Source organism: Cydia pomonella, chromosome 6, assembly GCF_033807575.1.
Source record: "Cydia pomonella isolate Wapato2018A chromosome 6, ilCydPomo1, whole genome shotgun sequence".
NCBI classification, from domain to species: domain Eukaryota; kingdom Metazoa; phylum Arthropoda; class Insecta; order Lepidoptera; family Tortricidae; genus Cydia; species Cydia pomonella.
This window is the reverse complement of record NC_084708.1, coordinates 23,032,125-23,048,144: the sequence shown is the minus strand read 5'-3', so window position 1 is coordinate 23,048,144 and position 16,020 is coordinate 23,032,125. Positions and strand designations below refer to the sequence as shown.

The 16,020-nt window shown below is 38.6% G+C and overlaps 1 long non-coding RNA gene across 1 annotated transcript in view; it reads right to left on the bottom strand.

Moving 5' to 3' along the window:
• Positions 1–16,020, bottom strand: part of LOC133519327 (uncharacterized) — a 55,977-nt gene that overhangs the window by 15,054 nt on the left and 24,903 nt on the right. The window contains exon 2 of the long non-coding RNA XR_009799616.1: positions 15,539–15,573. This is a non-coding gene — a long non-coding RNA (uncharacterized LOC133519327). The remainder of the gene's footprint in view (positions 1–15,538; positions 15,574–16,020) is intronic.

Below are 16,020 nucleotides of genomic sequence, written 5' to 3'. Positions count from 1 at the left end.
TCATTGCCTTTTAGTTCGTGTAGCTACCGTTGGCGCTTGTTGCGTATGCAGCTGTAATGTTCAGCCAAGGTATGGTTGGACCGGACCGATACAGTGTTATGTTTACGATGCTTGATATAAAAATAATCTTTACTTAATTTAGTCGTTATCTTTTATCTATTTTTCAATTTGTTCACTCTATATTATTTTGTCTTTTTCCTTCTTGTCTGTTACCTTTCGTGATTTTTCTCACTTGATGGTCTCATCGGAAGATCAGCGCTGGAAGCCACCAGCAACATGCTGAGATGAGGCCATTTCGTGGCACTTTATACTTCCTTTGTTTTTGTTATATCATGTAATTTAATGTGTCTTGTTTGTGTCTACTAATAAAAAAATATTCTATATTCTATTCTATTCTAAAATATATTATGCTGAAGCGAGCGACATTAAAAACAAAGTGATTTGTTAAGATCTAGTTAGTGGAAACCGTTTGTACAGTTATTTTGTTAGGATCGCAAAGCTATAATTCCATCTTAAGGGTCTCCCAAGATACATCGACACGCAATCGGCAAAAGCCGATAGAAATAAGTATGTTGTTTTAAAATGAGATCATAACTACGTTTGTATGGCCGGCGGCTATGTTCGTGTGACTCTGATGTTGCAAGATCGAAACAGATGGCGCACCATAAACACATCGTATATAAATAAACCTTTTGTCCGTCACCGCGCCCTATGCGGCATGCCGCTATAAGGCCACAATGCAGTTAGCATGCTGCACCAACCTTGACTTGACGCCGTCCACCTGGCGCCGGCGAGTCAGCTGTTATAGCTACAACTACTTTGATGAGCAAACCTCGTTACCGATGTTGCTATTGAATAAAAATAGGGGGTGAAAGTATCTACCGTTAGGGAACCTTAACTTCACCGTTGGTGCCCATCTTTACCCAATTAAAATATTATAGTAGTTTATGAGACTGCTACGTAATGAAAGGCAATAAAATACGAGTGTGGGTTAATGAAACGGATGAAATGAGTTTCATTAAAGGATTTTAATGCCTAATTATAAACAGTTACATACACTATTTTGTCTACACGCATATTATAAGCTCAAACATTTTTTTTTACTATATCTGCACAAAAGCTATCGAGGGGTGGTTCGCTTTCCATACAAAAAATAATTGCGTTTTATGAAGTCATTGCACACTTTTACTACATAAATATGTGCGCATCTGTCTACTTTCGAATATTCGTTTGCGCTAAATTCATAGAAAATCTTTGTTTCATACAGAAATCAGTGTAATGACTTAATAAAACGCAATTGTTTTTTGTATGGAAAGCGAACCACCTCAATAGCTTTTGTGTAGTAAAAAAGTGTTTGTTTTAGATCTATGTTCGTGATTTTTTGTTCTATCTAGCTAAAGTTGTTTAATCAGGTTTCGTATCAATGAGAGAAAGACCTCAGCATTGCTAAAAAAGCGTTACGATTTTTTAAACTCTACTAGCCGAACCCACTGCACTTTAATCGCCAGCTCCCAGCCTCGGCAATATGTTTATATGGTTGACAGTAAACATTTGATAGCGCACATTAAACACAAGCGTCTGCGGTTCAACAACAACCTACTTACATTCCAGGTCATATACGCTGTAATCTTAGAAATAGTTGTGCAGAATTAAAGTCGGAGCGTACGAGATTACGAGCAGATCTCCAATACACTGAGTAAATACGCGCATCCACGCGCTGGTTGTAATCTAAGTAATTAACTGTTAGCTCTCTCATCGCTTGCTTTACGGGCCTGTGAAGTGATATGACAGCTGACATATAATTTCATATTTTGCAACCGGTGCGTGGAGTGTTTATGCAGTGCATAGTTATTCAAGCAACTGGTATATATTATCTTTACTAAATTAAACTAAGTGAAGAGTAAATTGTAATTTTCTTTCGTTCAACACGTACTAAGGGCTAATAATCACTTGACTTTTCGTAGCATCTGTCATCCCGATACATGTTCTCTTTTCGTTTGGCAATGATGCGAAGATTTGTCAAATCTAAACTTAAATAACATGACATTACGAGTTATGGCACGCGTCTTCGTGAACGATGTATACTATTGTAAATATTGCCCTTCCCTGGTCCCACAATCTCTATTTTGTCCAACGGTAACAAATCTACGGATATCGTTTAATCTAACAGGCCAATTCTAGTTGTAGTTAATAGATCTGTTTCCAATATGATACTGATCTGTCGTGTCGAAAGTGACATTTCTTCAACAAGTTTATTCAGTTTGATAATACGAACTTATTTATCTAAGTTTACTCTTCTATTTCCATTTAACAAGAAACTATTATGAAATTCAATACGAGTCCTGATCCCTATTGCCGCCTTAATAGAACCCGTAATCAGTTCACTTAATATCAGTATTCCTCTCATAGGTTCTGGGAACAGAACATCCAAACAAATTATACGAGATCGTAAAGCATCTGCGAGCAAGCGCCACAGTAAACATTTACGATCTGTCACGTAAAACCGTTTGATGTACGGTATTGTCTTCCGTCTCAACATAATGTACATATAGTCTAGGTTTTCTGATATTCATCTACTTTTCTGACATAAAATTTCCGTGTTGGCTCCTGTAATGTACTAGAGATGGGCCGAATACGAATATTCGGTCAAATATTCCCGAATTCAGGTCGTTCAGAACCGAATCATCTATATCTTCTAATAAACCGTTTGATGTGCGGAATTGTCTCCCGTCCAAACATAATGAACATATATACTTGTATGTTGTGTATATATGTACGTATATTTTGCTATTATTTTTATATGTGTAAGTGTATAAATAACATATTGTTGTATTGTTTAGAATAACTTGATTTGTGTTTCATATTCCCTCTCGTTGTGTACAATCCTGCACTAACTGCAAGTTTCTGTTTGTCCCAATGGTTGACTGGGAGAGAATGCCTTAAGGCATTAAGTCCGCCATTTATACAATTTTATATCATACAATGAAGTTTAAATAAATAAATAAATGAACATGTACGAGCTGACAATGAAGCGCAATGTCCAGGTTTCCTGGTCCCTGTTTCAACACGGTGACAATGGTCACCTCAGGACTATTCGCCGTAAATTGCTGGTCCTTAGTCCTAATACAAGTAAATACTGACTCAATTATCATCGTTATCTAATAGGCCCCTGGTATTGTAATGCTGATGCTTTCTAAAGATGTAAAATTTTCGTGCTGGCACTATCGAGAACTGCTCCAAACATCGAAGTGTTAGTATACCCTACTTGTACAACAACTTATCCAGCTTTTTGCATACAGCATACAGAAGATAATGTTTTGTAAAATTGTATGCTGTCTGAGTAAATGACCTTTTTTATTTTGTTGTCCAATTTTTTTGTGACGTCACGATCAAGTATCGTTTAGCAAAGGGCATTGCGTGCGTAGGGTACGATTGCCTAACTTTGAGTGTAATTTTTGACTGTTGTATTACTTCAATGCTCAATTGTACCCCATATAGACATTTGATTCCCAATACAAATCGTGTCGAATGATACAATTAAGAAATAATAAAACCTTGTAATCTCTAGCCTCATTCATGTGAAGTTATAGAAAACAAACCAAAAGGTTATGGAGGAAGGAAGGAAGAAGTATACAAACGTACACCAATATCGACATTCGAGATTAATTAGATTACTTATTACATATAAGTATATAACGAAATACGGTTCAATAAAAATAAATAGAAATCCGAGATATTTCGAGAAAAGGTGAGTTTAACAAAACAACGTATTTATTTTGGGTACAATCAAAAATATATCCAACAATACTAGACAAATATTGCGAGGATCCTTTCTCTTTGAAACGAAAATAAATGTCATCTTTATTCGAAACGATTTCGGCTTATCGTTTGATGGTTTTCCGCGATTCCTTATCTTGTACTGACAGAAACGCACTACCCAATAATAGACCTTATCTCGTAGGAATACAGTATATAAATAGTCACTTAATCGTATCTATGATGGTAATACCTACTGACGCACGAAAAATAAATTTTCCATAAAATTTTCTAAGAATTCTGACGGGTCGGACAAGCATTCGAAAACATAAAACGTGTAAACTATACGTACATCTCTCACTAATATGCCAGTACGAGCGAGATGCATAGAAAGTAAGTTACGTAGACGTGAGCGAATATGTCAATGACAAAACTGGTGGTAGAGGTACAGTTTGACCAAGGATATCACGGGTTATTTTTTCTGAAATTGGGAAAGGCTTCAAATTGTAAAATAAATATACATTTAGTTATTTCAACGGTATTTAACATTAAAAATGTGTTGTATGACGTGATTAATTAATCACTAATTCAACACCGCGCGATTAAAGATACTGTCATGCTAACTGACAAACTAAGTACGTCCATTATATGCGTACAAGACACAAACTTGCTAATTCGAATTTTAGTTATTCGATCTCATTCCAAGATGATACCTATCTGATATTGGTCCACCGCTTTTCAAAATACTTTTGTACTGACACATCAGTCAGATCATTATCATATTGGAATGAGATCAAACAACTAAAACTCGGATTGGCCTGTATGTAGAGGTTACCTTTATATACAACGTAACTCAAAATACCAAAACGTTGTAACTTTAGCTTAGTGATATTTAGAAGTGTATCACATTACGAATGCCAGAGGCATAGGTACCTTAAATAAAATGTAATTCTTCAGCAAGGGACAACAAATTGACAGGGTGACGACTCCTAATTCGCAGCACGGGCAAGTTTCATTAAAATTCATGAGGCAATTCTGACTCGATTCAATCACCGTAGGTAATCCGATTTTCGCGTTTAACTACGGACATTGTCTGTTGCGTACCGTGGTAGAAATGGTTGAATTTATTCTATTTTATCATTGTTTTATTAAACGCTCGATCAGTGTGACTAATTCATAAGTTTTTTATTATAAACCGTGTGGTCAAAAATATGAGTTCAATACCTCGGTTGTGCTGTCGAATACTTAGAGCACAAAAAATCGTACTCGAAATATTTTTTTGATGAACAAAAAAACATTTTTGATGCAAGCTTTTATTGCTGACTGATCTTTTCTTTGCACATGCAATTAATACTCATCGAGACAATTCTTACAACCCCATACACAATTAGGTTGCGTTGTTTCTTCACAGAGTTCCTATGGCCACTCTCTCCGTCATCAGATCAGCTCGATAGTGTAGTCAAAAGATTTAATTTGTGACCCATTTCGTACCTTGTCACAGTGACAATAGTATGAGGTCTCTAGCGACTTACATGTTGTTTGTAGCTCGATGGAACCATAATATTGCATTGTCACACGACTTACATATGTATGGTTCAAATTTAGCTCCCAAGATTTGACCCACACTAATATACATATTACATACATACTCGTACTAACAGGGCAAGTTAAATAATAGTACATTGTGATACAAGTGTGCTAAGTTGGTCATTACACACGAGGCGATATTGTGCGCGCGAGCTGTAAGCGAGCGCGCAATAAGAAAGCCGATGTGTGTAATGATCATAGCACCCGCGTTTCATACGGCGTTTTTCAACACACTTGCGAGGAAAAAAGAAACTTTCATATTAATCACATTTTAATTGTTAAATCGGTTAGTATAGTATGCAATCTAGCATCTGCCCTTCTGCCTGCTGCCCCTCGCTCCGCCGCCGGCTCCCGCAAGTCCGTGTTGTAAAATCTACTCGACCAATTTAAGAAGGCTCCGTTTCTATACATATTATTAGCAATCAGTTACCTTCTTAACTTATTCGGATAATATAATGAAAAAGCACGAGTGTTATGATATACCTACTGAAAAAGCACGCGTGTTTAAAATCTAGGATTATGAGCCAAAAATCGGTTGAATAAAAACGCCGTTTTGAGCAAGTGTTGAAAAAGGTTGTAAAAACACGGGTTTATCGAGCGCCCGATATATTAGCGATTCTACGCACTCGTGCTAAAGCCGCTGAAATATCTTCATAGTAACATCAACATCAAATATAATGAACCTTGTCCACTCAAGAGCAATAAAAACGGATTTCCGGAACTCGTACGACTCACCTCAAGGACGTGAAATCTACTTTCAGACCGATTCGAACGGACATCAGAATGAGATTTAAACCATGTTATTTAGTTATCGCGCATTTCGCTCGTACTCCGTACATGTATTGGCGCGGGCGAGACGGAGGATAACTATATAATATGCTTAAATTATTCTGATGTCAGTGTGTACGTTCGAATTAGCTTGTTTGTCAATTTAGATGACTGTTATCGCGTGAGATTTTTTAAGATTATTCCAATAATTTAATAAATAACTCATATTTTACTTACCTTTTGTCCTTTCCTGACATTTATATCAGCTGTCACATTGATTAGAGACGCCATATTTCACAGAGTCATTGAGTGGATTACTTTTATGTTTACCGTTCAAGTAATTCACATTTTTAGAGATAAGTAAGGTAGGTCAATATTTTTCCGCGATTTAGGGGTTGGTGTCTAGTGAAAGTTGCACGTGGGCGTAAAATTTCCAACGATTTTAAATGACCGAAAAACTCTAAAAGATTGCAAAAAGTCCAAGATTACAAAGAAAGCATTCAAGTAAAGAACTCCAACAAAGGTAAAAACCCGTAAATATAACCTCAAAGCCGACAATTTACAAGACTTGGGACTTATAAACGATTCTGTCTAGTCTTTGTGCGATATGAACGTATGGATGAATAATAAAAAAGGCAGCTGGCTTGCCCCTTGTACAGTCGCTATCAGATATATCGGAGCAACCAAGGTGTTCACAAATACCTGAACACGCCTCTATTGTCAAGGCGTTAGAGTGCGTGTTCAGATATTTTTGAGTACCTTTGCCGCTCCGATATATCTGATGGCGACTATACGGAAAAACTACATGTTAACAGATTTGCACGTTACAAGGCGGGAAGTGTAAACTTTTGACGGCGACGGTAAGTCAAACAAAAGCCTTTGTTCTAGTCTCTAGCTCTATTCTACTGTAACATGGCCCTTTGATTTACAACCATTATTTGTGAATTGCAAATATTGAACGCAACTTACTGAATAGAGCATACAAGACGAGAAGTCCCGGGGTCAGCAGCAGCACACACAGGGTGTGCTCCCATATCATATAATTTTGACGACCTGTCTGGCCTAGTGGGTCACCGTCTTCGTAAATGCTTTATGAAGATCTGTGGGTCTATAATCGCAATCTCCGCTGTCATAATAAAACTGAGTAAGTTTCATGGAAATTTCAAGTTAAAGTCATCTAGTAGATGTTTCCAGAAGTAGGTCAAATAGTTATTGAACATGTTAAACCATGTCTCAGTCTCAACTTTCACGAATGTCTAAATTTTCATTTGTTTCTAAATCCTTTAGATTTCTTATAGTGTAGGTGACCTATTAAGGCTTAAGGTAAACTGACTTTTGGTATATGGTATGTATGTTAATATACGTATTTTTCTATTATATTCAATTCGAACAATATTAGATAACTTATATGTATATGTGCAACAGAACCATATGCTTCACAAAATGTTATTACAGTTTCTTATATCAATTAAAGCAACGTCACAGTATAAAGACTAAAGATAGTAATCTAAAATCGCATATGAATTTACTCTACTACAAATCCAGTTTGTTCCTATTAGTAGTATTAATCCAGGGAGCTAATTTCTAGAAGGGTGTTTTTGTCTGCCATCCATCCAGGTGTTCCCAGATTGGTTCATAGTAATTTGAAGCCAGTTCGGCGAGCTGGATTTTTCAACGGCGTCCAGGTAAAACCCCGACATTTTCCAGAACACGTTCCCTTAAGTTAAAATAAAAATAGGTTTTTGTTAAAAATTTCAGTTTTGGTACAAGCTTTTATCGCTGACTGTACTTTTCTTTCCACAGGCAACTCATACTCATCAAGACAATTCTATAAAAACCCGAAACACAATTAGGTTGCGTTGTTTTATCACAGAGTTCCCATGGCCACCTCCTGTCTCACCAGATCAACAGATCAGGTTGATGGTACCATATATTGCATTGTCACCCGACTTACATTACATATGCATGAAGCAATTCGGCTCAATCGGAAACCGGGAAGTGGGTCAAATTTAGCTTCCAAGATTGGATCCACACAAACATACAATACATGCTTATGCTTAATGTATTTTTTATAAATCAATCAATCAATACATAGTAACAGGGCAAGTTAAATAAAAGATTGTAAAAATCTACGGCGTGCAGCCAAAAAAATGCGATTTTAATGAAACGTACCGGATTTTCAAACATTTTGTTAGCATCGAAAACGAAAGTCAGGCCAGCGAAAATTGTTTTAGGTAATGACTGCACCGTATAAATCTACTGTGGCGTCGCTCACAAAATTCTCGCAGCCGTTGGAGCTCGCTAACGCTCCCGACGGGCAAGCTGCTCCGCAAATTTGATTTGCAGACCCAAATGGACAGTAAAATAGAGTGGTTTTGCGGTTAGTGTTATATTTTTACTGTATGGAAATGGGAAGTAGACATCAGGTCTGATGGTTAAAAAGGTGTGATGTTCATTTTATACAGGGATTCGTTGCTAACTTTTAAAACTCTCTAAGAGTTAAAAGTTAGTTAGTTGTATACAAAAGCTATTTAAAAAAACTATAAGTATAACCAGCAGCACGATAAGGTGTACAGTCGGCACCAGATATATAAGGTGTAGGTACAGTAGATGCCCACAAATATCTGAACACGCTTCTATTTTCACGTTAGATTGCGTGTTCATATTTTTGAGCACCTCGGCCGCTCCGATAAATCTAATTGTGACTGTACCAAAAGTTTAGTACGTAAGGAGCATTGCAAATTCAGCTGCTTCATTGCAGGTTAGGCCAATGGACACGTAAGTACATAGCTCGGTTACGGCGCCCTTCTGGATGTCTTTCGATGCCCCCCGTCAGGACGTGCGGCGGCTGTCGCGGGGACGGCGCCCTTCGCAGTATTCGTAACGAATGCGACATGCAAGACAAGCGATATACTATTCAGAGAGACGGAGAGATGCTGCATTGCATACGCATTACGCATCCGGTGTGGCCTGGCCTTTAGTGGGTAAAACACCGAAGAAAAGTACACACCCTCGCTATATTGTATTTGTATCGCATTCTCCCATTGCATCCTCTCATTGATACTTCGTAAGAAGCACGCTAAAGTAAAAAAAAGCAATGCGCGGGCTACCAATACAACATTGCCAACTGCGAAAGCTGATTGGCGGCAGATTAGCGAGTAAAAATACGGTGAAAATGATCCGCGTGGTGCGTGGTGCGTGGTGACCATGTTCGTATAGTCCATCTAAGCTAACTTTGCACCAACTTGAATAGAGCAAAGTGATTGTGTGTCTTCTTTATAAACGTCAACTTTCACAGATATTTGACATCAATTATAACATTGCCACACTTTGTCCGACTCGCTCGCTAAATTATACTAATATCGCATCCCCCAATTGCATAATTGCTATATTTTCTATATTGACGGAGCACGTTTCTTCTTCTGGCATCTAAAGATACCTAACGAATGTAGCCTATCTCTACAAAACCTAATTTTGTACTCAGGGACAACAAAGCCCGCATCTTTTTATCATAGCGAACGAATGCTAGCACTTATTGTGTCTACTCTCTGGCAGGCTTAGGGTTGCCATATGGAAAAATATAATATTCTAGCAAAAGTTCGGACATCACCCTAAAAATATCCATCATTTCTCCAAACCCCACTGGGGTCTCTATAATTAGGCCTCCGTATCTGGAAAATTTTAAATTCTGTTGTAGCTACAAGCCATATATATAGCTATAACACCAGCTCCTAGTTGTTAATTGAGGTTTCTAATAACTCAGACACTCGCGAAGTCGCCTCGCAAGTCGCAACCCTGAAAAGGACGAAAAATCCAGACATATCAAGGGAAATTCTAACGAATGGTAACCCTAGCTGCGAAGTGTTTTTAAGCCACGATAATCCCCGCTTGACCGATATCTGGAAGGTCACGCTCTCTGGATCAGAACTTGACGAGCGGCTTAAGGCTACGTGATTGTTTACCCTTTCGTTTCAATCCAGAAGGCTTAACGCGACTGCACCGAGACAGTATCTCGCGCGCGCGATAGACCTGTCCTTAATTATTATTATTTTATTAGCGTATAAAAGAGTGTCCCACTGCTGGGCAGAGGACTCCCCTCTTTCCCGCTATTTGGGGCCTGTCCAATGCACACTCCCGCCATTCTTCACAAGATGTATCTAGGTTGTCCCGCCATCTCCGTTTTAGTCTTCCTCTCCCCGAGATATATCCTGTGGGATCCAGTCTGTAGCTAGTTTGGCTCTAATTATTACAGTTCGAAAAAGACTAAGCTCCTGAGGTAAGCCTGCAGGTGCGAAATTTATTCTAGCAAGGACTTTAATGTTCGCTGCCGTGTGTGAATCTATCTTTCTAAGCCGATAACCCTCGCTAGACCGATGTCCGGCTGGGCGATCTCGCTCTCTGTATCAGTATGGTTCTCTTCTCCGCTCGATTACAACCAATGTTATTGGTCTCCTCTCACCTTCGTCTCAGTGGAGAGGCAGCCTGAGGCTACGTAAATGTTGATATTTACCCTTTCGTTTCAAGCGCGTTATTCCTCTTATCGCTTATGACGTCTCGTGTGAACCATATTCAATACTCCACATTGAAATTGACTTTGACCGCCGGGTTTTGTTGTGTGGGAATGTACTTAAGACGTCATTGGGTAGCTACCTAAGCTAAGAACTTCTGAAGGTTTGCCTACCGTTCCTAAGTTATATAGTGACTTATAAGCTATAGAGATGCCTTTTTAGAAAACAATAGGCCATTCGTTAACTGAAACCGGTTGCAAATTGACTCACATTTGCTAAATACGATAAAAGCCTCAATCCGAACCCTTGGGGCGTTCTCGATCAACGTATTAATTAACTTGGGACCGAATTCCCTATGTTTCTCCAAAAGGTCTTAACTGCAGTGATATTTGTATGAAAGGAACGTCTTTTTTCTAGAGGGTTAGATAAATTAATCAGCGAACTCGTCGAGTTATCGACGTGGCCTCATTCGCACAAACTGGAGAACTAATTACCCAAGAGACCTTTTGTTGGATTAACCTGAATATTGTAAAAACTGCCCGAGTGCGTGTCGATTGTGCCGAACAACGTAAAAAGGTGCGTTCAGTAACCGCACTGATATGAACGTTTAGAAAAATGACGAATATTTACACTTATTGTATAATTTAACTTTACTATTTAGTTGAATTGACTAGAAATAAATATATTTCTAAGTACTTATCTTTCTGGTGACCAGAGGGCTGGCCAATATTTTGCTCAGTGGATCAGCATTGTTATCCAGCGGGGCACTGCGGCTAGCCTTATGGGCACCTTACGGAGCGGACAATGTTTTTTATTTATAAGTTTGTAACTAAAGTGTTTTTGTCATGCTTTACCTACTCGTAATTCGCTGTATTTGTATTTACATTTTAACTTTGGATCGATTATGTCATAAAAGTCCGGTGACAACCGCCATTAATAGTAGATTGAAGGCCCTCATAGTGGTGCCTTTCACACGAGTTAAGCACTCTACTTTTCATTTCGAATACGAGGAAAGTAAAATATAACGGTATTAAAAAACATGACTTAGTACAAACTTACACAGTACTTCTTAAGAGTACTTTAAATTAACAATTCAAGTAAAAGTATCATTATTTATGGAATGGGGATATCAGAATACAAATTGTCCCAGAAATCCATTTCAAATTTTAACTGCTTATCGTTAAAAAAATCGTATCGCTTTCTGCACGCTTCATAGAACAACAATGACCCACTTTAAGACTGTGAGAAATGAAAAATATTTTTAGCTTTCTATTCGGGTTAGGAACACCGGCGAACTGCGCTCCAGAACTGGTATCGTAGATGTGGGTGTTAAGGCCGCTATGCTTAAGTGGGGTTGGGCGGGACACGTCTGCCGTATGCTCCCGGATCGGTGGGCCAAATTGGCTACCGAACGGACACCGCAGATTAGCCGGGGCAGAGGCAGACCATAAAGAGCTGGCCGGATGACCTCGACGCTTTTTGCAGTGACTGGCGGCAACATGCAACAAACCGTGATGAGTGGCAAAAAAAAAGGGGAGGCCTTTGCCCAGCAGTGGGACACAAAATAGGGTACAATTAAAAAACTCTCTATAAGTCGTCTATATTAGTGCGACAGTGACTGTTGCGATTCGTTCGCTAGGAAGCGTTAACAATTAGCATTTTGGCTACGCGGGCAGGACTTTGTTCAGTTACGGAACCCTATAAAGACCTTTAGTTGAGAAAATGTTACAGTCCTATGAAATCCGAGTAATCCTGCTCTCAAAGATATATTTTTATACCTCCATATTCGTCAGTTATTTTCTATATCCAACAGTCAACAACCATGGACATAAAAAAGCACTTTTATAAATCAACCATCCGATCTGTGACGTACCTACTGATAAGGCCACGCCTTAAGCCCGCTTAAGTGTATAGAGATAAAGTGAAGGTTTATGCTCTAAGCTGCTAGTAAATTGGTTTTTCCCTTATTATATTTCTGAGAAACTTGAGTGTACCACCTTTAACGTTGTTCAACTTGGCTCTAATACGTTTAAGCTTAAGACGCATTTTCATACAAACGTTGTCCTCATTTTCCTTTCAAGATATTAACATTATTGAAAATATTTTTTCTCAAACTTGCTATCAAATTAGGTCCGGAAATACTACATATCAGGTGCGATGAGTGAAGATGATACGTAAAGAAATTTCATACTGCCTTACACACCTAGGACTGTAAAGCAACCTTCTTTTGTTTTTTAACGTCAAATTGTGAACAAAGTCTTGGCATCCAACTATCATCAACTTCTACCATCCATACTTCTACCATCAGTTAGCTTGGTACGGTGATCTGTTGTGCATATTCGTTGCTAAGCAACGGCGGTGGCGCATCGAGCTGGCGCGCGGACTTACGCGCGTAAGGTTGTACACCGCTGGTAGAGTGGCGAGCCGAATAGGACGCCACAAAACAAATTGACTACAATTTTTTGTTTTAATTGCAAGTTTGAGAAAAGCACTATACATATCTCGGCGAGAAACGGGGTTGCCGGCCGCGTATCTCTATCCGTATATATCTACTTGGCCTGCAACCCTATTACGTTTCCCGGCCTCTATAGTAATGTACTATTACACACTTTGCTGTAAATTAACCACAGCTAAAAAAACTAACGTAGGGGCAACGTTTGTTTTTTTTATCGAATGTTTAGTTATTATTATAATAACAATTAGAAGCATTTAAACATTTATATGAATTCCGTTTTTTACACATATTTTCTCCAATATTCAAAAAAACTAGTAAAGTCAAACGTAGGGGCATATTTATGGTTAATATAAGTCAAATTATGTAAAAATATATTCCATTATGTCAATATTCAGAGAGGAAAATGGGGATTACGTTTGTATGGAGAAGCGGCCGTCCCTTTCCTCTTAAGACTACCAAACATCAACATCGTATCAATCGAAGACATCGACATCGATCAAGGATTTCTACAACGACCGGTCGTGCGTTACTCGCATCTAACGATTCTTTACAATCTTGACCGATAAGGTCCAAGTTTTCGGGAGCCTTCTCATGCTACGTCCTTCATTTCCATCCTAAGTCTCGCATTTCTATGTTCCAGTCCAAAGCGAAGAAGCCTAGTTCCAACGAATATTCACTTTCGCTACAACAATAATTGACTGAAAAAGCAACATGTATGAAAACTTGCACAAAATAATATTATGTAGTGAAAATGGCTTTTAAATTTGGGATTAGATGTTATTTCTACTCAGAATCAAGAGCTCTTTCGAACCTAATAGGAGAAAAAAAACAGGACAACTGCGAGTGGGACTCGCCCACCGAGGGTTCCGTGCCAATTTACCGTATTTAAATTATTATTTATAAAAAAAATCGTTTTCAGATTTTTCCCTTTACTTGTAGTGGGAGATTATATTGGCAAATTTCGTAGTTATAGGTAAACAGAAAAGTACCCTTGAATGTCGAACTATACGTTTTTTGAGGCGTTAAGCGGCTGTATCTTCGTTTTATGTTAACTTATAAGTTTGATTTTTTCACAGCTTCCAGGGACCGGAGACTTGAGTACCTATAAGTTTTTAATTTCAAATCGATACCTCCACGCGTTCCCGAGATAATGGATCTTGACAGACAGACGGAAGGACGGACGGACAAAGTGGTCCTATAAGGGTTCCGTTCTTTCCATTTGAATACAATTTTCTTTCGTTCCATTCCGTTACCGTCGATATCGTCATACAAAGTCTATGTAAAATGGTACCTAACGGAATGGAAATATCTTGGGGCACTTTTTTCTATTTACCTCTTATCTCGAAAGAGCTTTTGAATCTTTTTCTCCTGAGTAGAAATAGCATACAATTTCGCAAAAACACACCCAGAAGTTTAGGATTAGAGCTACTACGGGACTTGGCTCCAACACTCACCACCACTCCTGTCGACCCGGTGGGTAACTGTCTACCCCCATCTGCGTTAGGTGTGACGTATGCGCCAGAGATAAGACATAGCAACACTAGAGTGTACATTGTACAACAATAAATAAAATAACCCACTTACTTTCTAGACATTATTATTGTAAGGTCAAGCCTTTATCTCTCAAACACGACTGACTAAACATGAAACACGTAACAATAGTAACATCAACGCTTGTTCCTGCCAGTTACCCGATAACACTAAACGTAAAATAGACTGAAGAATGCTGCCGACCGAAAACAGATAAGCCGATGAATGGAAGTTATGTTGTGACGTCACTAATGTGTTCGGATAGTAGAGTGGATGACGTCATTGGGCTACTTTACATTCCAGTTATTCGGTACAAGGTGATTGTATTCTGCGCTTGAAGCGATCTTAATAGAATATAGTCAAATCACATAGGATTCTTCACAAACGTTTATTCTTCGTTTACTAATTACCAAAGAGAATTGATTGTAATAGAGAAGTCTAAGAAAAAAACGTGCCCCTTAGTTTGACATCAATATAATAAATAATAGTACTACCGTACAAGTACAGAAATTACACTTCCTACAAACCCGAAGTATGACAGCGATTCAGGGACGAATCATGCTGTCCCTTTCTAATGTATGACACTATCCTTTTCGGCTATTTAGGGTTGTCAAAATTCAATTCATTATCTTATTTGTGGTCGTGCACGCATATGGACGTCAAGTTGTGCCAACCCTAATAATTTCTCGGGGCAATGCTGAGCCGGACGGAGCCGAGGATGACCAAAAGGAGGAGTGTCGCCCCACTGGCCATATGTTTTGCGGTCACTGAATTGTCAAGTTATAGTATAATAATCAGAGTTACCAAAAAATTTATTGAGCTGTACAGCGCCATCTCGTTTACCTGTCAAATTGTCTTCAAGAAACACCAAATTGTCTTTGCTAATTGTAATTACTCAATCAGTTTATCTTTGCTAATTACTAATAGGACTTACAATATGCAGCTTTGTTGAATCATCGGTAAACTTACCTGTAAAAAAAGAAAACAATGAAATAAAACAACAACACTATGGAAACTAAAAACTAGCCTTCTGTGTTACACGGTGTTCATAGTAACCTTGCAGTTTCTAAGTTTTAGTGATCCAACAAAACTTTGTTCATGGAGCACTTATGGGATAACTACGGTCTCGGAAGCCCAGCAACACAAATTAAACAACACACTCTGAATTTAGCACAGATAGTGGCCCAAAGGGTTCAGTGAAAGCCGACAAATATGGTGCAATTTGAACCGCCTGAGGGCTGAGTTCGGTAACTGTTGGCACAAGTGGGGATGGAGCGAGTCGGCGGCGTGCGAGTGTGGAAATCCGGAACAGACTATACACCGCATGGTGTTCGAGTGCCCCATTACCAAAATTTGGTTACCAAATACAACGGACCCACTGAAGATTTCAAAGATCGAATGAATAATGCAAGTTCA